This window comes from Bombina bombina, chromosome 6 (assembly GCF_027579735.1).
Source record: "Bombina bombina isolate aBomBom1 chromosome 6, aBomBom1.pri, whole genome shotgun sequence".
Lineage (NCBI taxonomy): Eukaryota > Metazoa > Chordata > Amphibia > Anura > Bombinatoridae > Bombina > Bombina bombina.
Genome location: NC_069504.1, coordinates 719,820,234 through 719,847,057, shown reverse-complemented (window position 1 = coordinate 719,847,057; position 26,824 = coordinate 719,820,234). Strand labels below are relative to the sequence as shown.

Sequence of the window (26,824 nt, the reverse complement as noted above, 5' to 3'; positions counted from 1 at the left end):
GACCTCTCCCTACTCCTAAACAAGACAAATGAAGCACTCCCTACAGCAGTGCTTTCTAAACTGTGCGTCGTTACACATTAGTGTGTCGGCAGCAGTGTGCAGGTGTGTCCCTGCTTCAGCACACATTTTTTAGAATTTAACATTTTTTTATTTTTTTTTTTGTTTCTGACTTTCCGCCATCCCTTTAAGACTGTTCCCTTTTGCTTTTGGAGATATAACCAGTCCTGCATTATTGTTGGTCACCCCATACCAATTTTTAAAGTTAAATATTGCTGTATACATTATACAAATACAAATGAACTGTTTAGTCAGAAATTCACTTTTCATCATGTAGTGTTACATACAAATAAAGCATGTTTAAAAAAAAAAAAAAAAAAAAACAAGAAAAAAAAACAAACCTTTATTCTGATTGGTTGCTGTATGCCACATGATCATAAAGCCATGAGGTTGCTTCTGGAAGGCTGAAATTGCGCCAAAAAAATTGTGACGTGTTCGTGCTGTTTAGCAGCAGGTGAGATTTGCATTGCTTTGTTGTGTTAAATATGTGATTTGTATCTTATATTATTTGAATCTTATATTGAGCAGTGATATTTATATCATGTGTTTGCCTGCAGATGAGTGTGTATATGAGACAATAATTATTGTCTGCCTATTATGCTTTTAATGTGACCTAGTAAACTGTTTAGCTGCAATGCAGAAACCTATAAATGCACTATCTTCATTACGTGTGCTTTCTCCATTAATACTGTAAGCATTTTGCTGTTAAACTTTTACAAAAGATTACTTGATGTTATAAACGTTTAGTTGTGTAGCATTGATTTGATCTATAGCTCAGATTACAAATAAGAGACAGAACTCTTGATTTCAGAGGATAAAAAGTTCCTAAGTAAATGAGTTTAAAAAACAAACTGCTTTGTACTGAATGAATGGGATGTGTAGCTTGTTTGTGGGTAAGCACATAATTAGGCTAGGAAGGAACAGAAACTTTTGCAATGGCAGATTTTTTTTTTAGTGTAAGATCAGTCTGTAAATGTCTCTAGAAGTATCCAATAGAAATAGACAACATTTTAAATAAATGAGTGTATTACTCGCACAAGGAAGGTTTTTTTATTTTTTTAAAAAAAGGAAAAACTTGCCTGCTAGTAAATTACTCTTTAAATTCATTCAGTGGGATTTTTTTGTGTTTGAGCATGTTTTGTATACAGTATTGTGAAAATGCTTCTATTTAAATGCATTTATGCACATTTCTGTTTTTACCTTTCTATTTAAAGGGACAGTATACAGTAAAATTGTTTTTTGCTTAATGTATTTCCAATGACTTGTTATACCAGCTGCAGAGTATATAAAGTGTATGGGGAATTGCATTTTCAGGTTTATTTATAAGATATTACATTTCTGGTTTTAAACTTGGTTGACTGACCTTGCAGGTACAATTTATCTAATTATGTTACCAGTTTGTGTACACACATTTGCTTCCTTATCTTGTCTCTGTTTGTAAACCAAACCCCAATACTTACAATGGAAAAGGTATTTTATTTAGTTATCTCTTCTAACCACCACGAGTGTCATTTCTTCTGCTGGCTGTGTTTACTTAGTTTGTCAATTACTTGGACTTAAAGGGACAGTCTAGTCAGACTTAAACTTTCATGACTCAGATAGTGCATGCAATTTTAAACAACTTTCCAATTTGCTTTGTTCTTTTTGTATTCTTAGTGTAAAGCTAACCTAGGTAGGCTCATAAGCCCTTGGAGGCCGCCTTTTATTTGACAGTTTTTACTGCTAGTGGGCTTTAGTTCATGTGTTTCATATAAATAACATTGTGCACGTGGCCGTGGATTTAATTAAGAGTAAGCACATTTATTGCCTGACATGCAAGTCTGTCAAAAGGTCTGAGATAAGGAGGCAGTCTTCAGAAGCATTGATACAAGTTAATCAGAGGTAAAAAGTATATTTCTATAACGGCGTTGGTTATGCAAAACTAGGGAATAGATAATAAAGGGATTATGATGTAAAATATATTTTACTAACACATTACAAGTTAATTGCTTTTATTTTGATTAAGCAACTACAAGTATATGAAATCATTAAAGGGACAGTATACACCAATTTTCATTTAAAGGGACACTGAACCCAAATGTTTTCTTTCGTGATTCAGATAGAACATGCAACTTTCTAATTTACCCCTATTAGAAAATTTTCTTTATTCTCTTGGTATCTTTATTTGAAATGTAAGTTTAAATGCCGGCCCATTTTTGGTGAACAACCTGGATTGTCCTTGCTGATTGGTGGATAAATTCATCCACCAATAAAGTGCTATCCAGAGTTCTGAACGAAAAAAAAAAGCTTAGGTGCCTTTTTCAAATAAAGATAGCAAGAGAACGAAGAAAAATTAATAGGAGTAAATTAGAAAGTTGCTTAAAATTGCATGCTCTATCTGAATTGCGAAAGAAAAAATTTGGGTTCAGTGTCCCTTTAACTGCATGTAATAGACACTACTATAAAGAATAAGATACACAGATACTGATCTAAAAATCCAGTATAAAACCTTTTACAAACGTACTTGGGAGCTCCCAGTTTAGCACTGTTGATGAGGTAGTCTGGGGCACTTGCTGTAAGGGGCTTGGTAAACAAAACAGACACTTTTCTTCATTTAAAACATAGCTGTTATAGTTCTGCTGGTCTCATAATAGAAAATGAACACCCACTGCATGCAGATCTGCTCAAATTGAGCTGCAGACACGGAGGACGCTTTGTGGTTGCCTTGGAGATGTCAGCTTGCAGAGAAGGCTGATTGGTTGCCGGTGCACCAGCATGCTCAAACACTGCTCAGTTTCTGTGCGCGGATGAATAAGCCAGGCAGTCTGCATGAGCAGGTGTACACAGGGGTCGTATGACTGCCCTGCCCTGGGAAGCTCATAAATTTGAAATGCACAAACAATATTAATGGATTTTAATTATAAAAATGTAAATGTCAAGTAAATTTTTTTTTTAAATGGTTTTTGTTCCCAAAATGACTGTCCTTTTAAGTCCAAAAACTTTCAGTATAGTTTGGGATACCACAGGCTAAATCAGCTATTTCAAATGCCAAAATAAGGGTAAAATAGCTACTTGTAAACAATGCAATGCACTCCAGCAGTGTGTGTGTGTGTGTATTAGGATTGCACCAATACCATTTTTTTGAGACCAAGTACCAATACTTTTTTTCAAATACTCACCGATACCAATTACCGATACTTTTTTATGTCGTGACAGTTTACCTAGCACATTACAGAGTAATGATTTAAGATCACTTCTTTATAATTATGTATCTCAAAAGACATTTTGAAATAATAAAACAGTTTTATGTGCTTGTGGTCACAAAGTTTACAGAACATGTTTATAAATAATATTACAATACCATGTAAAAAACAACAATAAATAACAGCTGCAGCAGCTAGGGCTGGAAAGCTACAATTTAAAGGGGGGATTACTGGGTGCAATTGGGTTGTAGGGTGCCTATATAACTCATCAATCTAACATTTGTACTTAATACAAAGTAATATAATTTAATTCTGAAAATAATATTGGGGAAGGAGTACCGAGTAATCCCCTTTGAGAAAAATGGGGCATTTGCATTCTACTGACTCAACAGAAAATAGGGCTGGTCTTCATATTTTTCCAGGGCTGCTTTTTATTCCCAGTCCAGTCCTGGCTAAGGTTGTTCCTCAGAGTACAATATGTTTTGAGCACAATTGTGCAAGACTAGAACTAGCAGTATAACAGGCAAGCTAGCAATTTTTTCAAAAGTTAGTGGAAAATTCTTATTAAGGAACAGAAGCATCTCTGCATGTTCAGCTATAAGTCTGTTTTTGCTAACAGCAAGGACGTTTGATGCTAAGCTGAACAGTCTTTCACTTTTCACACTACTGCATGGGTTAGAAAGATATTTTTGGGCCATTAAATCTGTTTATTAACTGCCCAGTACTTCAGGGGTTTGTCTGAATGACTGCTCTGATGTACAATAATACAAATAACAGCAATTTGTATTGGCAGAACAATTTTTAGTTAAGTCTCCACTCCAGCTTAAAATGAAATGGGAACATGCAGTTTGAAAAATGCCACAAGATGGCATATGGGTTGGAATTGGAGGTACCGGTTTAAGTATCGGTGCATTTGTACAAGTACTCAAAAAAAAAAAAAAAAAAAAATATATATATATATATATATATATATATATATATATATATATATATATATATATATATATATATATATATATATATATATATATATATATATATATATATATATATATATATATATATATATATATATATATATATATATATATATATATATATATATATATTCTCTCTCACAGGCTAAATAATGGTTTCTCAAATTATTATAATAAATCCCTTTAGTATACTGTTGCCATAGCCTGACTACCTCTGCTAGGTTACTTCTCTGGAATCTATAATGTAAATGTATTAAGTCTATTTTGTCTCTTCTAGCTGGCTTGTTCGGAATATCTGTCCAGCTCAAAAATGGCTCCAGTGGTTAGAAACAGGTGTTGGATGGCAGAATGGTTTTATGGAAACTTCAAGCATATGACAGCTTAATTTTCTTCCACAAGGCTGTGAGACCAGGTTGCAGGTAAGTACAGGTTATTAATATGTAGGTGTCGCATGGTCACTGGCAGACGTTACAGTGAGCTCTCTGCACATGGTGGCAGCTGTAGTTACGGACACTAAGAGCAGTCCGCGGCTGCTCCTGGTGCCCGTGACTACAGCTGTAAAGCTATGGTGGAGTGTAAACTGTTTCTGAAGCCTCTGGACATGTGACTAGTCTAAAATTAATTTCTGCCCCTAGGATTATATTTTATTTCCCCCTATTTTCAAAGACTGCTTAACAGCATAATTTACTTCTCTCCCGTAAAACCCAACATGGTCACTGGCAGACGTTACAGTGAGCTCTCTGTCATGGTGGCAGCTGTAGTTACGGACACTAAGAGCAGTCCGCACCTGCTCCTGGTGCCCGTGGCTACAGCTGTAAGGCTATGGTGGGGTGTAAACTGTTTCTGAAGCCTTTGGTCATGTATAGTCTAAAATAAATTACTGCCTTTAGCATGGCATCCCCCCCCCCTTATTTTCAATGGCTGCTTAACAGCATAATTTTACTTTCTTCCCTCCTGATATTCCCAACATGGTCACTGACAGACGTTACAGTGAGCTCTCTGCACATGGTGGCAGCTGTAGTTATGGACACTAAGAGCAGTCCGCACCTGTTCCTGGTGCCCGTGGCTACAGCTGTAAGGCTATGGTGGGGTGTAAACTGTTTCTGAAGCCTTTGGGCATGTATAGTCTAAAATAAATTACTGCCTTTAGCATGGCATTCTCCCCCCCCCTTATTTTCAATGGCTGCTTAACAGCATAATTTTACTTTCTTCCTTCCTGATAGTCCCAACATGGTCACTGGCAGACGTTACAGTGAGCTCTCTGCACATGGTGGCAGCTGTAGTTACGGACACTAAGAGCAGTCCGCACCTGCTTCTGGTGCCCGTGGCTACAGCTGTAAGGCTATGGTGGGGTGTAAACTGTTTCTGAAGCCTTTTGGGCATGTATAGTCTAAAATAAATTACTGCCTCTAGCATGGCATTTTATCCCCCCCCTTATTTTCAATGGCTGCTTAACAGCATAATTTACGTTCTTCTTACCTGTTAGACCCAACATGATCACTGGCAGATGTTACAGTGAGCTCTCTGCACATGGTGGCAGCTGTTTTTTTGGACATATGGAGCAGTGCGCGCCTGCTCCCTGTGCCCATGGATACAGCTGTAAAGCTATGGTGGATTGTAAATTGTCTCTTGACGCCTATGAGCATGATAATTTAAAATTAAAATAATTTACCTCTAATATAGCATTTTGAATTTTCCCTTTTTCCCCTATTTTTCAAAGTAAAGTTTCTGACTTTATAGTCTATATTAAATAAAAATAGCCTAATGCATTTCTCCTATTAAAGTACATGACCACTATATCTCTCCTTTTCAAAGTACTCTAAGAACCCTTGTCGTCTTTTTCCTACATGACTGCATCACACATGCTATATCCAAGTAACTCCTCTTTGGCAAAGATCTCTCTTCTCCATATGTTCATTAGCAGTAGGTACAGTAAACGGTCTTCATAGCAGCTGTGTCTTTGGGAAGTGGAAGCAGAGGGCCCCTGCTGAAGCTACCAAGGCTAGTTATATACTGTGGTACATTACACGTTTGTCTCCTCAGCCTTAGGTCATGCTCCCCATCATATGTCCCATGCAAGCCCAGCCTAGAAAATGCACAACTAACATTCATGGTAAACTCTTGTTGTATTTAATATTGCTCTGTCACTGTCTATAATTACCAAATCTTTACTAACCTATTTCCTGATCCTTTTCTACCATTCCACAGACACCTGGATTTCTTACTCTTCTTTCCCTTCTTATGCTCTTTAATTTATAATTGTTGCATTTATGAAATGATGATATGGAGTGACTGTTAGGTGGTAGTTTTGAAGCATTTGGTCATATAGCTAACCACTTAAACCCGCTAAATATGCTGTACAGCCCAGAATATAGACCTTAAGACTTTATGTTCATATCTAAGGTTCATTCTAAGTGTTTTATCTCTGCATTTTCTACTTGAGTATTAACTATAGGCAATGCAAATTTACCACAATGTCCTGTTTCTTACGTTAAAGGGATATTCCAGCCAAAATTGGAAACCACATGGGTGCATTTCGGTATTGAACAGAAGCAATTTTGTAATATAAATGCATTATCAAAAATGCTTCTAATAAAAGCTATAGCTGTTTCCAAAGTGTATTTAAGTATGCACCGTGCACCAGCATTTTAAACACAGCACTTGCTTAGAGAGCCTAAGGTGCTGGTACCATCTGGTAATTACTCAATTTGTTCATTGCTGACATGATACAAGCCCCAGTGATGATCTGAGCAGCTGCATTATTTAAAATGTGGGTATAGTGACAATATCTAGCAATGCTTCACATGCACGTGCAGAGAAAAATGTTAACACTAAAATAGTGATAACTTTTACTAGAAACATTTTTGCTAATACATGTATATTGTAAATATGTTTCTAATCAAAGATGTAATTCATCTATGTGCATTTAGATTTTGACTGGAATGTCCCTTTAAGTAGTATGTATTTTTTTTTTTTCCCCCCGTATCTGTAGGTGATGCTAAAGTTATCAGATCTACAGCACCAGGTGACGTACAGCCAACACTTACAGTGTCTACTTCATTGTCAAAAGAAATGTTTTTGTGCCTCCTTTGTTAAACCAGGTAAGAGTTAAATTGTTGTAAAATACATTAAATTCATAGTATGCGAGCTGTTTCCTGTATAACAGTAGATCATTTTTGTTGCAGACATATAGTATAATTAAATGGTGATAATAGTCAAACCATTACATGCTCTAATTTGTTATTAGCAAATGGAATTTTACGACTAGCGACCCTGCATTATTGTGTGTTTTAACCCGCAAAGGGGTAAACACAGAGTAGAAGTACTTCTTCGGACCAGCAAAGCAGTGCTGGTCCCAATTGGTGGCGCTAGTTAAACATCTGAGTTGTGTTACTGATTGTATCTGCTTGGGACTAAACACATAGCATTAGACAATGTCCTGCTCAAGACCCACAGAGCACTGCTAGTCCCAAGCAGAAAGTGCTGCTGATTGGGACCAGCACTGCTCTGGGGGTCCCAAGCAGTATTTCTACTGTGTGTTAACCCACACAGTGGTGCAGGATCACTAGTCTTACAATTACATATTTGAACTGATGTAATTTTACCACTATAATGACCCTGTAATGTTGTCCACTTGTCCTTGCAGTGTCTTTTTGAGGCCTGACTGTACTTTTTTATCCTTAAAGGAATAGGGAAAGAATTTGATAGTCCTAGTGTATATCTATCTTGTCTCTTAAAGGGGCATTAAATAGTATGTTGTGGGGCAATATAGCTTTTTTTTTTTTTCTGAGATAAAACAAAGTGTTTTAGCTTCTTAAGCAAGATTGACAAGCATAGGCAGCTATTTATTAAAGGGACAGTCTACGATAGAATTATTGTTTTAAAAGACAGATAATCCCTTTATTACACCCCCCCCCCAGTTTTGCACAGCCAGCAGTTATATTAATAATAATAATTTTTTCTTTTTTACCTCTGATTACTTTGTATCTAAGAACCTTCTGAAAGCCCCCCTGATCACATGACTGTGACTATATCAAATCTATTGAGTTGCATTTAGTATTGTGCTGTGCTAACTCTTAAATAACTCCCTGTGCCTGAACACCATATTATCTATATGGCCCACAGTCTCTTGTTAAAAGCAATTTAAAAAATGTGGTAAGAGGCAGCCCTCAAGGACTTAGAAATTAGCATATGACCCTACCTAGGTTTAGTTTCAACCAAGAATAAGAAGAAAACAAAGCAAATTTGATAATAAAAGTAAATTGGAAAGTTGAATAAAATTACAAGTCCTATCTGAATAATAAAAGTTTAATTTTGACTAGACTGTCCCTTTTAATGTAAATGTTTACTTGCTTGCACATGGGATCATAATAACAGCCAGTGGTAAAAAAAAAATGAAACTTAAAGGAACAGTCTAGTCCAAAAAAAACTTTCATGATTTAGATAGGGCATGTAATATTAAACAATTTAATATTTTATCACCAATTTTTCTTTGTTCTCTTGGTATTCTTAGTTGAAAGCTTAACTTAGGAGGTTTATATGCTAATTTCTTAGACCTTGAAGGCCGCCTCTTAATGCATTTTAACAGGTTTTTCACCACTAGAGGGTATTAGTTCATGTTTTTCGTATAGATAATACTGTGCATGTGAAGTTACCTGGGAGCCATCACTGATTGGCTAAACTGCAAGTCTGTCAAAAGAACAAAAGTCTGTCAAAAGAACAAATAAAGGGGCAGTCTGCAGAGGCTTAGATACAAGATAATCGCAGAGGTAAAATATATATAAATATATAACTGTTGGTTATGCAAAACTAGGGAATGGGTAAACAAGGGATTATCTATCTTTTAAAACTAACAATTCTGGTGTAGACTGTCCCTTTAAAGGGACAGTACACTGTAAAATAGTTTTTATATTAATTTATTTTCAATGACTTGTTTATACCAGCTACAGTAGATAACATGTGAGAAATTGCATTTTCAGGTTTATTTGTGTATATGAAGTAGCTGGTTTTGTGCTTTTAAACCACAGCCTATTACAATGGGTTGAGTTTCAGGTAATATCAGATCTCATTATGTTATCACGATGTGTACACACACTTGCTTCCTTATCTTATATTTCTCTGGAAAACTAAAGCTCAATACATAGAGGGAACAATGGAAATTAATAATTTTATTACTTTACTATCCTGCACCCCACTGTGAGTGTAATTTCTTCTGATGGCTGTTTACTTAGGTTATGCAATAGCTGAGAAGTATCAAAACTTTCAGAATAGGTTGGGAAACCACAAGCTAAATAAGCTATTTCAAATGCCAAAATAGGGGTAAAGGAGTTAATTGGAAAAAATTAAATGCACTCCAGCAGGTAAAAGGGATCATTGAGAACAATTTAAATTGGAGAACATTTTTAGGTGAACTGTCCTTTTTAAAATATCTCTATCTAATCCATTTAAACAAGTTTCCTATTTTATTTCTGTTATCAATTTTGCTTAGTATCCTTTTGTTAAAGGGATAATCTACACCAGAATTGTCATTGTTTAAAAATATAGATAATCCCTTTATTACCCATTCCCCAGTTTTGCATAACCAACACTGTTATATTAAATATACTTTTTACCTCTGATTACCTTGTATCTAAGCTTCTGCAGACTGCCCTCTTATTTCAGTTCTTTCGACAGACTTTGTATTTTACGTGCACACTCCTGGGCTCCTTTCAGCCGACTTGGCTTTTTTCTTCAACAAAGGATACCAAAAAGAATAAAGCAAATTTTGGTAATAGAAATATAAATTGGAAAGTTGTTAAATTATATACTGTAGCTGAATCGTGAATGTTTAATTTATAAGTCAAGCATCCTAGAGTTATATTTTAAAACCATGTTTAAGTTTAAATATTACTGTATTTTCTTATGTGTTGTAATTTAATTTTGTTTCTGTGTCCCTATGTCACTTTATGTTATGTTAACATATATTATATACACACCATTGGGAAACAGATGTGAAAGATAGAAAATACTTTCTTTCCATTACCTTTTAGACAGATATGGGGGGGGGGGGGGTTGCTCTTATAATCTGTACATGAATGATCATATTTGTGTTTATCATGCAGTGCGAGAAGCACACTTCACTACACCCCCCCTTCTCTGTATTTGCCTTATATAGGGATAGCTAAAAAAACCAAACATTACTTTTTATAGCTACTTATGTATTGCTGTGCAAGAACTGAAACTTTGTTTCCTCTCAACAGATCTAGCAATGTGAAGCGAGAGGCCATAATGTACAGAGGTCTTCACCTCGACTGCGTCTGCTGACATCCAGGCTGCAAGTTGGTAAGGACAGAGACTGGGGCTACTGTTGCCTTTCCCATATATTAGATTTGATTTTGTAACCAACTGCTTTATAAATTATAAAGCAGAAACCTTAATTCTGATGTTAAGCTAAGGTTTTATGATTTGATGTTTGATCATTTGCCATAACAAAGGCAGGTGGAGGTATACATTGTATTCTGTGTTTGACAACTGTGTTTATAGGCAGTGGGGACAGTGCGGCCGACTGCTCTCACCACCCGTGATCATGGAAAGCTAGGCAGATTCCAATCTGTACCTCCAAATGCCTTTTTGGCATTTTTTTTTTCTTGGTCTATTGTGAATGTATATCTGTCTCCTGTGCATCTCCCATTAACATTTGTTTAAGGTTATCCGGTCAAGCTGCTGTTTGCTGCATGAAAAGGACACCTCTGCTGCTCAAGATCTGCTACGTCATTCTGCTGAACAAGATGAGACTTTGCTGGGCACCATTCAAGTATGACAAGGATTCAACCAGATTCATCCGTCCTCAGACGTGTTCAGAATGCTACGTTGATATATATGTATATTGTTTGATTATTATTATTCTGTATAAAGTTATAATTCGTAGTATGGTAAATGAACACATTGAATTCTGTGTCTGCTGAAGTGGTCACGGATAGTGAGAGTAGAGTGCGGCTGCTCTCCCTGTCTGTGATCATGGGAAGCTAATCAGATTTCAGTTTGTTTGGTTATCTATTGTACAATATTTTTATAATTATGTATAATTTATTATGTATAATATGTTTGGCTTAAATATGGGAAAGGCAACTTTAACTCTGTACTTTTTGTACACTGGGTGCATTTAGAGCACCAGGTTGTCTAGTTTCTTACACTAATTCTGTTTTCTGTATATAGATTTTGTTTTATATACAGATGTTCAAGCACTGGACAAAATGTCTACATGAAACATTTCTCCGTTACATCAGCCCAGGTAAGCCTGAGTGGTTGTGAAGATGTAGCATTTACAACTTTCAATGCTTGCATTTTTGTTTCCCTGCATCTAAAAGGGATATAAAAACCCAAATGTTTTTATTTCATGATTCAGATAGAGCATGCAACTTTCCAATTTACTCATTATTAAATTTTCGTTCTCTTAATCTTTATTTGAAAAAGCAGGAATGTAAGCTTAGGAGGCCACCCATTTTTGGTTCAGAACCCTGGGTAGCGCTTGCTGATTTATTGGCTACATTTAGCCACCAATCGGCAAGCGCTACCCAGAACATTTGGGTTTCATATCCCTTTTTATGTTCTGCTTACTTGGTTTAGAAAAATGGTTACCAGACTGAACACAGCAGGGGGGTTGTGGTGTTTTTTTTTTGTTTTTTGTTTTTTTTTATTAAAATTGCTTAAGTCTCATTGTCATAGCAATGGCACTTAATGCTAAGTCACTAAGGTTCCGGGTTTAAAAATTCACATGGCCCAGGTGGAAGGAATATCTATGTCTACCTCACATCTAAATTCACTTCAATTTTCTCTTGGTATTTCTGGTCAAAAAAAGAATATGCACATATCCTACAGTAAAGGGAGCTAGCTGCTTATTGGTTCCTGCAGACATTTGTCTCTTGTGATTGGCTAACTAGATGTGTTCAGCTAGCTGCCAGTAGTGCAATGTTCTTTCAGCAAAGGATAACAAGAGAATGAAGCCCATTTGATAATAGAAGTAATAAGGAAAGCTGTTTTAAAATAGTTTATTTCCAAATCACAAAACAAAACTTAAGCATTTGGCATTTTTAAGGATTTCAACTTGTTTTGTCACAATCTCATAGGTTCATCAGTATATATAAAATGTGACTATTGTAACACATCTAGAACTCGCACACCCTCTATATAAACTGTACCTTGTTCAGTTACTTAATTTCCTATTGCCTCTATAGGTGAGAACTGGTTCTGGGATGCTGTAATGATCACTAACTCTTTGCTTCAGTCTGTCAGAATATTTGTGTACAACTTTCTTTTACTTCTCTTTATAATGTACCTCACGCTTTCTTTTACTTCTCTTTATAATGTACCTCACGCTTTCTTTTACTTCTCTTTATAATGTACCTCACGCTTTATTTTACTTCTCTTTATAATGTACCTCACGCTTTATTTTACTTCTCTTTATAATGTGCCTCACGCTTTATTTTACTTTTTATAATGTACCTCACGCTTTATTTTACTTTTTATAATGTACCTCACGCTTTATTTTACTTCTCTTTATAATGTGCCTCACGCTTTATTTTACTTTTTATAATGTACCTCACGCTTTCTTTTACTTCTCTTTATAATGTACCTCACGCTTTATTTTACTTTTTATAATGTACCTCACGCTTTCTTTTACTTCTCTTTATAATGTACCTCACGCTTTATTTTACTTTTTATAATGTACCTCACGCTTTATTTTACTTTTTATAATGTACCTCACGCTTTCTTTTACTTCTCTTTATAATGTACCTCACGCTTTATTTTACTTCTTTTTATAATGTACCTCACGCTTTATTTTACTTCTCTTTATAATGTACCTCACGCTTTATTTTACTTCTCTTTATAATGTACCTCACGCTTTCTTTTACTTCTCTTTATAATGTACCTCACGCTTTATTTTACTTCTCTTTATAATGTACCTCACGCTTTATTTTACTTTTTATAATGTACCTCACGCTTTATTTTACTTTTTATAATGTACCTCACGCTTTATTTTACTTCTCTTTATAATGTGCCTCACGCTTTATTTTACTTTTTATAATGTACCTCACGCTTTATTTTACTTCTCTTTATAATGTACCTCACGCTTTATTTTACTTTTTATAATGTACCTCACGCTTTATTTTACTTTTTATAATGTACCTCACGCTTTCTTTTACTTCTCTTTATAATGTACCTCACGCTTTATTTTACTTCTCTTTATAATGTACCTCACGCTTTATTTTACTTTTTATAATGTACCTCACGCTTTCTTTTACTTCTCTTTATAATGTACCTCACGCTTTATTTTACTTTTTATAATGTACCTCACGCTTTATTTTACTTCTCTTTATAATGTACCTCACGCTTTATTTTACTTTTTATAATGTACCTCACGCTTTATTTTACTTTTTATAATGTACCTCACGCTTTATTTTACTTCTCTTTATAATGTACCTCACACTCACCCCCCCCCCCCCTTTTTGCTTAAACTTTTCATAAGAGCATAATGAGGTAGGCTCGAGCGGATGTCTTGAGCATTGTTGCAAACCCTTGTGCCATGCAGTGCTTAAGACATGGGCACGTACTTCTTAAGCCTATGGACATGCTCCTAAAAAGAAAAATATACCCTGTGAGCTTGTGCACGTGCTCAGTAGGGGCTTGTTCCCCCAGAAAGTGTGAATATAAAAAGACTGCAAAATTTTGATGTCTTAAATCTGCATGTCATTTCTGAATCATTCAAAGTTTATTTTGACTTCAGTGTCCCTTTAATTCTGTATTAAGACAAACGGTTTCAGATCTGATGGAGTTGTACTTTTAAAGAGACAACCAAATGCTGAATCATTTGAAAGTGATGTAGCAAATCTGTAAAAGGCTGACGATAAAATATCACCTTAGTATCTCTGTAAAAAATGACCGTATGTGACCTCTGTGTCTTTGGTAGCCTCATCCCATTAAAGACCAAATGTAAGAATCTGTATGCTTGTCCCAGGACTAGCACAGGATCATGCGCCTTAGATGTCCCTTTATTTCCGTTCTCCGCTAAAGAAAGTTTACTATGATTATTTTTTTGTTAAATCCCACAAGATAACGGTAAAGTATGAACTTGATACAGTGTAGGGGTTAATCATGTAGCTTGTAAGATTAAGTGTGGCTGTAGTGTGTTTTTTTCCTTTTGTGCAGTGTAGGATTCACACACGGCTCTTTTCTCGAGTGGGACATGCAGAATAGAGCAATCTCGCCACTGTCAGCTAGATTGCTGCAGAAAGCCCAGGACAGCGGCATCCTTTAGGGCTAATAAACTACTGCGCCTGTACGGCACTGTTCGTTAAGAGGTTAAACGGAAAAAATGCATATTGCTGAAAGAGTTGCTACCAGTTGTAGGTGTTCCCTGAAAACAACTTATTCAAATGGATGCAGTTGAGGAGAAAAGTGTACACCATGTCTACTGTATGTTATTCTCTAGGGTTTGTAGGAATTCCCCATCCAGCTCCCTTTCTGCTATCGGTGCATCCTGGTTCAGCCCCTTTGTGATGTCATCACGTGCGTACGTGGTGACATCACCAGCACTCCTGTGAAGCCTGGGAGTGCCGTCCATTAGGTCCCCGGCCTGCAGTGCATGGGATTTCCAAAAACCAATTTTGAATGGCGATTTTTTTTTTTTTTTTTTTTTTTTTTTAAGCTGAGTTAAGCTCTGGAGCACTATATGGCAGCAGTTTTACAAGAATGTTATCCATTTGCAAGAGCACTATATGGCAGCAGTTTTACAAGAATGTTATCCATTTGCAAGAGCACTATATGGCAGCAGTTTTACAAGAATGTTATCCATTTGCAAGAGCACTAGATGGCAGCAGTTTTACAAGAATGTTATCCATTTGCAAGAGCACTATATGGCAGCACTATTTCCTGTTATGTAGTGCTCCAGACACCTACCTATGTATCTACTCAACAAAGAATACCATGAGTATGAAGCAAGTTTGAGAGCAAGAAGAAATTGGAAAAGAGAAATTGTGGGTTTAATGTCCCTTTTTAAAGGAATAGGAAGGGGTAATATACATTTGTAAGTGAAGGATACTACCACTTACTATTCCTTTAAAAAGGGATATTAAACCCACAATCTCTTTTCCAATTTCTTTTTGCACACAAATTTGCTTCATTCTCATGATATTCTTTGAGTAGATACATAGGTAGGTGTTTTCTTTGTAGTATATGTGAGCTATATAACTTAGCATATGTATATTGCTGCTTGCAATCTGTATACTTTTAAATGGGGGGGGGGGGTGTTTTAGATTCTTAATCCAGATTAGCATTTAGTTCTAGGTAGCTTCTTATTAAAGGTACATTGAACCGAAATGGTTTCTTTCATGATTCAGATAGAGCATGGAATTTTAAGCAACTTTCTAATTTACTTCTTTTAATTTTTCTTCTCTTGCTATCTTTATTTTAAAAGCAGGAATGTGATGCATAGGAGCCAGCCCATTTTAGGTTCAGCACCATGGATAGCGCTTATTGGAATCTTACATTTACCCACCAATAAGCAAGCATAACCCCAGGTTCTCAACCAGAAATGGGCCGGCTCCTATGCATCACATTCCTGCTTTATAAATAAAGATAGCAAGAGAACACAGAAAATTTGATATTAGGAGTAAATTAGAAATTTGCTTAAAATTGCATTATCTATCTGAATCGCAAAAAGAAAAAAATTGGGTTTAGTGTCCCTTTTTAATGTGTCTGCACCATGTAGTGGGTTAATACTCGCTAAGACATTATTTTCCCTCCTGTGCTGGCTGCAGTCTTCAAAACTGCACTTTTTATTTTAAACTTTTAGTGGTGCCAATTGATGAAGCTTCCATCTCTCGTATTCTTGCACCCTGTGTGACATAAGCAGCACACATTCACAAATCGGTTATGTTGGATCCTGTTCCTTACACTTCACATTAACTCATACGATAGAGAGTGGAATCTTTACAATTTTGCGTGTGGTGGCATTTACTCATTCTATTTCTGTAAACTAAAGTTATTTTCTAATGTTTAATGTATGTTATATGGGTACCTCACAAAAAAGCTTAACATTTGGGGAGCAAACCACAAACAACGCAATCTATAGGCCTTGATCAGCAGCAGTAGTTTTTTTTTCTCTGATACTAGAACTTTTGGTAATCTTGTTCATTTTTCAGGACAACCTATGTCTCTGTATCAGGTTATGTCAATTAACATAGGATAATAGAATATAAATTTGCTAAGTAAAACAAAAGAAAAAATATGCATATAGGTTCAGGAGCATCCATGTGTCAGGAGAACCATATTGTAGGAGTTTTGCAAAAATGCTTGTAACAATATTGTACATTGTGTGTAGTCTGCTGCAATCTAGTGCTCAAAAGCATTCTTGCAAAACTGCTGCCTTCTAGTTCTCCAGACAAGTGCACACTTTCTACAGAAGTATCTATTAAAGAATTGCATGAAAATAAAGTCCATTTGCTAATAGAAGTATAAGGTTTTTGTTTTTTATTTCCCCCCAACTTGCTGTTACACCAAAAATATAAATTGGGGGTTGTTTAAGCCTAGCAATAAATCATTAATGTATTAGATTACAAAATGTAAATCTAGTCGAGCAATATTTAATTGCAGGAACATCTTTCAGTGCTCCTTGCAAATAAGAGGAAGCCGAATTACATGTTGCACAATTAGTATTGTGACATTTAAAAGCCCTTATCGTCTAATAGCGTTCATGTCTAGCAGCCTTCATCATAAGATGATCCTGATGTTTATAAATATTACTTAAAGTGAATGTAAAGTTAAAGCGTTTACCTAAAGTGAAACCATAGAAGGTAAATGAATGAGTTTCATTTTTGAAATCTTTAGGATATACTTATCGAGAGATTTCGCTAAACGCTACACGGATAAGAGCGCAAGCTCCGGTCGCCATGTTCATCAATTGATTGACAGATGACTCCTCTGCGTTCAGTCTCTTTGCACAATTGTCACTGCCCGGGGGAAAACGATTAGTTTATTGCAGATGAGTCATCTGTCAATTGATGAAAATGGCGACCGGAGCTTGAGCTCTTATCCGTGTAGCGTTTATAGTGAAATATATCTGACGGTTAAGTATATCCTAAAGATTTCATGACTTAAACCCTCATTCATTTTTTTTTTTTTTAAACTTCTATCGTTTCACTTTAGGTAAACGCTTTAACTTTACATTTACTTTAAAGTGACACTAAATCCCCCCCCCCCCCCCAAAAAAAATGCTTTTATGATTTAGAGGAGGCAATTTACTAATTTAATCCCATAATCACTTTCTTTGTTCTCTTGCTATCTTTATTTAAAAAGCAGGAATGTTTAGCTTAGGAGCCTGTCCATTTTTGGTTGAGAACCTGGGTTATGCTTGCTTATTGGCGACTTACCTGTAAGCAAGCGCTATCCAGGGTTCTGAACTTGAAATGGGCCAGCTGGTAAGCTTACATTCCTGCTTTTTAAATAAAGATAGCCAGAGAACAAAGACAAATAGGAGTAAATTAGAAAGTTGCTTAAAATTGCTGCTCTAATCCATGAAAGAAAACAAATGGGTTTAGTGTCCCTTGTTAAACCAAATCGCACATTAATTGCTGAGTTTTTAACACATGTTGATTAAATGATAATTTGAACTACAAATATTTATTTGCTTATTTTATCTGAATACTGGCTTTAGTTAGGTGGTCTGTAAAATGAGCTGGTGGTACCCACTAAATATGCCCTGCGGAGAACACTTTCTAATATACATATGTGTTATGTTGTGACGTGTACCCATTCCAGTTTATTTGTGTAAAGGGACCATCATTTGATGGGTACATGGTTATTTATCAGGCTATTGTTCTTCCTCTATTGTGAAGTTCACTTTAATCTCTTGAACTCTTTTTGCACTTCTACGTTTATTTACAGTACATTTAGTTAATATAAGTAAATTGCATAGTCTCTTAAAATTACTGGACCAGAAAAGTTTGTCACTTTAATCTCCCTTATAATTGTGAATATATTAACATATATGTCCCTTGATAGGAATACTAACTGTAAAAAAGGGAGTAGTGTATGAAGTAAAGCACACTGTAGATTTATTTATTTTATGATACAGGGCTAAAACACTCACAGAAAATGTAGCCATCCTGGTGGGATGAGGAAGTTGCTGAGTGGGGGCAGTGCAATACTTTGGCAGAAAATGTTATAATGCAAAGCGCACATTAATTGCACAATTTTGTATAAGTTTTTAATTTAGGCAAGAAAACATTGGAAAAAATGAATATTGGCTATTTTAGCTTAATATTGGCTTACATTTTATCTGGGGTCAGTAAAATAGTAGACTAGTGCCCTAATCAAAAAGGTCTTGGGGAGAACACTTTCACTTTATCCATAAAATTCTTTCACGGTTCTTTAATTCAAAATTTTACATTTTGAGCTCCATTTTATAATTTATAACTTTAACACTAAAAAAAAAGTATTCTAATACCCTCTGCTGAAATGTAAAATTGTTTTTAAGGTGCAAGCTTATTTTGCTATTGTGCAGATAAAATTAGAGGTGGTGAAAAATAGAACGGTTGTTAGTTTCTAGTGGGACCAAGGTGGCTTTTAGAGGTATTTTCTAATTGCAGTAAAATATATATGGCACTACAAGAACATGAAAGCTTTCTTTTTTTTTCTTCCTCAGCATATGTGACCGTGTATGGAGAGATGCCGTATTTTGAATAGATGCTCGCTTCACCTCTACGCAGAAGAAATGCTTCCACGCTGTCACTAGATGATTCTCACTCATTACAATGGCACCATGATGACTGTTTTCAGGTAAGGGCAGACTGGAGCTACTGTTACCTTTCCTATATGTCATATGCTTTATTGTTATTAACTTGCAGTGACTGCTAGATTTTATTTGTTCTGACCTCCTGTTCAACCAGTTGTCAATAGACAACTGGCAAGACTTACATTTGTGTTTGCATCAGCAAACAGACTTTCAATTACAGCTATCAGGCATTTTCTTTGCCTGGTGCTCATGCCTTTTATGGCTTGAGCGCTGACCCAGTTGTTAATGTTTACTTCATGTGCTATCTCTCTGAGCTTATGGGAAATAGTTAGGGAAATGTCTCTTCTTAACATGGTCCGAAGGTAAACATTTCATTCTGTGACTGCCAACTGTGTCTTCTGGCTGTGGGAGCAGAGTGCGGCTGTTCCCACATTCTGTGGTCATGGGAAGTGGAAGCAGAGTGCAATCGGTTCTTTTGGCCATGCATAGTTAGGGAAGTTGCTTTTGGCACACTTTTCCCTTATGTGATGAGCTGATAGCATGTGTTGTGGATTCTTAGCAATTGGGTAGGGAGTGACCAAATGGTAAATGGTCCCTCCTATTTGTTTCTCCATACCGTCACTGGTTCAAAGAAATTTCTTTATCGGTGGGGTCTTCAGGATGTGACCGACCTTGATGGACAGTTGCAAGAAATCATCTGAAAAGACTTCAATTTGTGTAATTGGGCATTTTCTTTGCCTGGTGCTTATGCTTTCATAGGTGTGAGGAATCGACATGCGTTCATGCTCCTTGGTGGAGAGGGTGAATCAGCCTAGCGGCTCCGAATCCTTGGCTTGTCTGAATTGCACTGTGTGCATTCTCCTTGTTAGTACCCTTTTTATATTGAATACATGTGAATCTCCAAGTATAAGAGACTGCATAAGGCGTCTCTTCTACTTTTTGTCTTTTAGGACATTGTATTTTTCACTGTTCAAAGAGAGCTGACTGCTCATAATATTGGATTGAGATCATCTGGTCACAGATATTTCTCAACTGACTTTTTAATCAATTTACCCCAATTGTGTGATCATTTGTTTTGCCTTTTTTGATTGTACTATCATATTTTAGTTTTACGTTCCATATATTTTATTTGTGTGTGCACCTCTGATACGATATTGTTTGGTGTTTTGTTTTTGTTTTTTTTATGGCTTGAGCGCTGACCCAGTTGTTAATGTTTACTTCATGTGCTATCTCTCTGAGCTTAAGGGAAATAGTTAGGGAAATGTCTCTTCTTAACATGGTCCGAAGGTAAACATTTCATTCTGTGACTGCCAACTGTGTCTACTGGCTGTGGGAGCAGAGTGCGGCTGTTCCCACATTCTGTGGTCATAGGAAGTGGAAGCAGAGTGCAATCGGTTCTTTTGGCCATTCATAGTTAGGGAAGTTGCCTTTGGCACACTTTTTTTCCTTATGTGATGAGCTGATAGCATGTGTTGAATTCTTAGCAATTTGGGTACATAGTCATAATTGGTGTCTCCTTACCTTCTGTGGTTGAAAGATTTCTTTACTGGTGGGATCTTCAGGATGTGGCAAACATTCTTTCAATTACAGCAATCGGGCATTTTCTTTGCCCAGTGCTTATGCTTTCATAGGTGTGAGGAATCAACAAGCGTTCATGCTCCTTAGTGGAGAGGGTGAATCAGCCAAGCTGCTCCGAAGCCTTGGCTTGTCTGAATTGCACTGTGTGCATTCTCCTTGTGAGTACCCTGTATATTGAATACATGTGAATTTCCAAGTATATGAGAGACTGCATAATAAGGCATCTCCTACTTTTGTCTTTTAGGACATTGTATTTTTCACCATTCGAAGAGAGCAGACTGCTCATGATATTGGATTGAGATCATCTGGACACAGATATTTCTCAACTGACTTTTTAATCAATTTACCCCAATTGTGTGATCATTTGTTTTGCCTTTTTTTTATTGTACTATCATATTTTACAGTCTGTTACATACAGTCTATTACATATATTTGTGTGCGCACCTTTGATACGATATTGTGTACAATATTTGTTTTTTATGGCTTGAGCGCTGACCCAGTTGTTAATGTTTACTTCATGTGCTATCTCTCTGAGCTTAAGGGAAATAGGTAGGGAAATGTCTCTTCTTAACATGGTCCGAAGGTAAACATTTCATTCTGTGTCTACTGGCTGTGGGAGCAGAGTGCGGCTGTTCCCACATTCTGTGGTCATGGGAAGTGGAAGCAGAGTGCAATCGGTTCTTTTGACCATTCATAGTTAGGGAAGTTGCCTTTGGCACACTTTTCCCTTATGTGATGAGCTGATAGCATGTGTTGTGGATTCTTAGCAATTGGGTAGGGAGTGACCAAATGGTAAATGGTCCCTCCTATCTGTCTCTCCATACCGTCACTGGTTCAAAGAAATTTCTTTACCGGTGGGGTCTTCAGGATGTGACTGACCTTGATGGAACAGTTACAAGAAATCATCTGAAAATACTTCAATTTGTGTAAATGGGCATTTTCTTTGCCCGGTGCTTATGCTTTCATAGGTGTGAGGAATCGACACACGTTCATGCTCCTTGGTGGAGAGGATGAATCAGCCGAGCGGCTCCGAAGCCTTGGCTTGTCTGAATTGCACTGTGTGCGTTCTCCTTGTGAGTACCCTGTATATTGAATACATGTGAATCTCCAAGTATAAGACTGCATAAGGCGTCTCTTCTACTTTTGTCTTTTAGGACCTTTTTATTTTTCACTGTTCAGAGAGCCGACTGCTCATAATATTGGATTGAGATCATCTGGTCACAGATATTTCTCAACTGACTTTTTAATCAATTTACCCCAATTGTGTGATCATTTTTGTTTTTTTGCCTTTTTTGATTGTACTATCATATTTTAGTCTGTCATATATTTTATTTGTGTGCGCTCCTCTGATACGATATTGTGTACAATATTGTTTGTTTTTTATGGCTTGAGCGCTGACCCAGTTGTTAATGTTTACTTCATGTGCTATCTCTCTGAGCTTAAGGGAAATAGGTAGGGAAATGTCTCTTCTTAACATGGTCCGAAGGTAAACATTTCATTCTGTGACTGCCAACTGTGTCTACTGGCTGTGGGAGCAGAGTGCGGCTGTTCCCACATTCTGTGGTCATGGGAAGTGGAAGCAGAGTGCAATCGGTTCTTTTGACCATTCATAGTTAGGGAAGTTGCCTTTGGCACACTTTTCCCTTATGTGATGAGCTGATAGCATGTGTTGTGGATTCTTAGCAATTGGGTAGGGAGTGACCAAATGGTAAATGGTCCCTCCTATCTGTCTCTCCATACCGTCACTGGTTCAAAGAAATTTCTTTACCGGTGGGGTCTTCAGGATGTGACCGACCTTGATGGACAGTTGCAAGAAATCATCTGAAAAGACTTCAATTTGTGTAATTGGGCATTTTTTTTTTGCCCGGTGCTTATGCTTTCATAGGTGTGAGGAATCGACACACGTTCATGCTCCTTGGTGGAGAGGGTGAATCAGCCGAGCGGCTCCGAATCCTTGGCTTGTCTGAATTGCACTGTGTGCATTCTCCTTGTGAGTACCCTTTTTATATTGAATACATGTGAATCTCCAAGTATAAGAGACTGCATAAGGCGTCTCTTCTACTTTTGTCTTTTAGGACATTGTTTGTATTTTTCACCATTCAAAGAGAGCTGACTGCTCATAATATTGGATTGAGATCATCTGGTCATATTTCTCAACTGACTTTTTAATCAATTTTCCCCAATTGTGTGATCATTTGTTTTGCCTTTTTTGATTGTACTATCATATTTTACAGTCTTACGTTCCATATATTTTATTTGTGTGCACCTCTGATACGATATTGTGTACAATATTGTTTTTTTTTTTTTTTTTTTGTTTTTTTTATGGCTTGAGCGCTGACCCAGTTGTTAATGTTTACTTCATGTGCTATCTCTCTGAGCTTAAGGGATATAGTTAGGGAAATGTCTCTTCTCAACATGGTCAGAAGGTAAACATTTCATTCTGTGACTGCCAACTGTGTCTTCTGGCTGTGGGAGCAGAGTGCGGCTGTTCCCACATTCTGTGGTCATAGGAAGTGGAAGCAGAGTGCAATCGATTCTTTTGGCCATGCATAGTTATGGAAGTTGCCTTTGGCACAATTTTCCCTTATGTGATGAGCTGATAGCATGTGTTGTGGATTCTTAGCAATTGGGTAGGTAGTGACTAAAAGGTAAATGGTCCCTCCATTTGTCTCTCCATACCTTCAGTGGTTGAAAGAGATTTCTTTACCGGTGGGGTCTTCAGGATGTGACTGACCTTGATGGAACAGTTACAAGAAATCCTCTGAAAATACTTCAATTTGTGTAATTGGGCATTTTCTTTGCCCGGTGCTTATGCTTTCATAGGTGTGAGGAATTGACACACGTTCATGCTCCTTGGTGGAGAAAGTGAATCGTCCGAGTGGCTCCGAAACCTTGGCTTGTCTGAATTGCACTGTGTGCATTTTCCTTGTGAGTACCCTGTGTATTTAATACTTGTGAATTTCCAAGTATAAGAGAGACTGCATAATAAGGCATCTCTTCTACTTTTGTCTTTTAGGACATTTTTTTTTTTTCACTGTTCAAAGAGAGCTGACTGCTCATAATATTGGATTGAGATCATCTGGTCACAGATTTCTCAACTGACTTTAATCCATTTACCCCAATTGTGTGATCATTTTTATTTTTTTGATTGTACTATCATATTTTACAGTCTGTCATATATATTTTATTTGTGTGCGCTCCTCTGATACAATATTGTGTACAATATTGTTTGTTTTTTATGGCTTGAGCGCTGACCCAGTTGTTAATGTTTACTTCATGTGCTATCTCTCTGAGCCTAAGGGATATAGTTAGGGAAATGTCTTCTCAACATGGTCAGAAGGTAAACATTTCATTCTGTGACTGCCAACTGTGTCTACTGGCTGTGGGAGCAGAGTGCGGCTGTTCCCACATTCTGTGGTCATGGGAAGTGGAAGCAGAGTGCAATCGGTTCTTTAGGCCATGCATAGTTAGGGAAGTTGCTTTTGGCACACTTTTCCCTTATATAATGAGCTGATAGCATGTGTTGTGGATTCTTAGCAATTGGGTAGGTAGTGACCAAATGGTAAATGGTCCCTCCTATTTGTCTCTCCATACCGTCACTGGTTCAAAGAAATTCCTTTACCGGTGGGGTCTTCAGGATGTGACTGACCTTGATGTAACAGTTACAAGAAATCATCTGAAAAGACATCAATTTGTGTAATCTGGCATTTTCTTTGCCCGGTGCTTATGCTTTCATAGGTGTGAGGAATCGACACACGTTCATGCTCCTTGGTGGAGAGGATGAATCAGCCGAGCGGCTTCGAAGCCTTGGCTTGCATTCTCCTTGTGAGTACCCTGTATATTGAATACATGTGAATCTCCAAGTGTAAGAGACTGCATAAGGCGTCTCTTCTACTTTTGTCTTTTAGGACATTGTTTGTATTTTTTACCATTCGAAGAGAACAGACTGCTCATAAAATTGGATTGAGATCATCTGGTCAGATATTTCTCAACTGAGTTAATCAATTTCCCCCAATTATGTGATTATTTGTTTTGCCTTTTTTGATTGTACTATCATATTTTACAGTCTGTCATATATTATATTTGTGTGCGCACCTTTGATACGATATTGTGTACAATATTGTTTGTTTTTTATGACTTGAGCGCTGACCCAGTTAATGTTTACTTCATGTGCTATCTCTGAGCCGAAGGGAAATAGTTAGGGAAATGTCTTCTCAACATGGTCAGAAGGTAAACATTTCATTCTGTGACTGCCAACTGTGTCTACTGGCTGTGGGAGCAGAGTGCGGCTGTTCCCACATTCTGTGATCATGGGAATTGGAAACGGAGCGCAATCGGTTCCTATGGCCATGTATAGTTAGGGAAGTTGCCTTTGGCACAATTTTCCCTTATGTGATGAGCTGATAGCATGTGTTGTGAATTCTTAGCAGTTGGGTAGGTAGTCCCCAAAAGATAAATGGTTTCCATACCATCACTTTTCACTTCATTCTTGTTTTTCACTTCAAAAGAATTCTTCACCGTTTAGATTTTCATGCAAAACAGACGGAGGATATTTCTCAAATCAAGTTTTTTTTTTTTTTTTTATGCTAATATGGGAAAGGCAACAACTCTGTACATTTGTATACTTGATGCACCTAAAGCATCAAGTTGTCTGGTTTCTTACGCTAAGTGTGTGTGTGTTTTTTTTTTTTTTTTTTTTTTTTTCCCCCCACAGATTACAGAGAACCTAATCCAACGCCTTTATGCAACTATTGAATAATTGGAACACAACTTGTGACTTTAGCCCAGTGACATTAAGCTAGGTAAGAATGAACGGTTTTGCGTTTGGTAGTGTATTGACATTCAGGAATGGTTAATAGCATATTTGCTCACTTGCTTTGTAATGGGACTGATCACAGCAGTGACTTATTTAATATGCAGCATATTGTTTAAGCACTGGACTGGAAGTGCATATTTTTGTCTGTTTTTAGAAGGAGAAATAAAATGTGTTGTCCTAATGAAATAAAAATATACATTCCTATTTTTATAATTCCTTTTTAAAAAGAGGACCCTATACAAGTTTAGTTGTCTAGAACAGTGGTTCTTAAAATGTTGCAGACTGTGGTACAATTGGCAGTGCAAATAAAATAGGTATATTCAAATTATATTACAATATATTTAACCAATCAAGTTAATCCAAACAGCCCATGGTACTTACTGTGTTGCTACTCGTGACTCAAAGTGTAAATATAAAAAGACTGCACATCTTAATGGTAGTAAATTGGAAAGTTGTTAAAAATTGCATATTCTATCTGAATCATAAAGGTTAAATTTTGACTTGTGTCCCTTTGAGCTAGCCAAAGCACAACTTGCGCAATTTAATATAAATTGATTTTATTATAAATTATGCAATAAAATGAATATCAGTCCAAAGGGGTTAGAAGTACTGAAGACCACTGCAGGTCTTGGGCAGAAACTGCTGCTCATCAGGAAGCGCTAGTTGCCCGACCCCAGCTGTGTAACGAGAGCTTTTGATAGGATCAGTAGCAGCTTTCATTCTGAGCCAGCAGTGTTCTAAGAGTCCCAAGCGGTACTTCACTATAAGTTTACTGGGTCGCTAGTCGTAAAGTGACGGTCGCACCAGACTTTTTTTTTTTTTTTTTTTTTTTTTTTTTTTTTTTTAAAAAAAGTAGATAATCCCTTTTATTGCCCATTCCCCAGTTTGCATAACCAACCGTTATAAAATACACGTTTTACCTCTGATTAGCTCTGCAAACTGCCCCCTTATTTCAGTTTTTGACAAACTTGCATTTTAGCCAATCATTGCTCACTCCTAGGTAACTTCACGTGTGTGAGCTCAATGTTATTTACATGACACATGAACTAATGCCCTCTAGTGGTGAAAAACTGTCAAAATGCATTCAGATTAGAGGTGGCCTTCAAGGTCTAAAAATTAGCTTATGAACCTACCTAGCTATGTTATTGGTCAGATGATTGTATTGTAGGATGGAAACTTCTGTTTGGCATGAATGTTTGTCCCATGTGCTCATTTTAATTTTTTTATTTATTGCAGGTTCTCTCATAGCTGTCTCTCTTTTAAAGATGAACAATTAAACTTATATACACACACGGTGCGCACAGGGATAAAAGGTTATGGCAGAAGTGCAGCATTTTTCTTCGACTACCTTGAACGATAAACATGGATGTAATTTGGATTTATGACCTCTGGCTGCTATTTTAAGTGTTGTGTTGCTGTGTGTCAATAAAGCTTTGACTTCTTA

At 36.7% G+C, this 26,824-nt stretch overlaps 1 long non-coding RNA gene across 1 annotated transcript; it reads left to right on the top strand.

The window, feature by feature from the left end:
• Nucleotides 1–433: 433 nt before the first annotated feature.
• On the top strand, nt 434–26,824 carry LOC128663541 (uncharacterized). The gene is made up of 8 exons (XR_008402882.1): nt 434–511; nt 4,494–4,635; nt 7,209–7,317; nt 10,456–10,537; nt 11,411–11,486; nt 18,897–19,030; nt 25,279–25,366; nt 26,617–26,824. It is a non-coding gene; the product is annotated as an uncharacterized LOC128663541 (long non-coding RNA).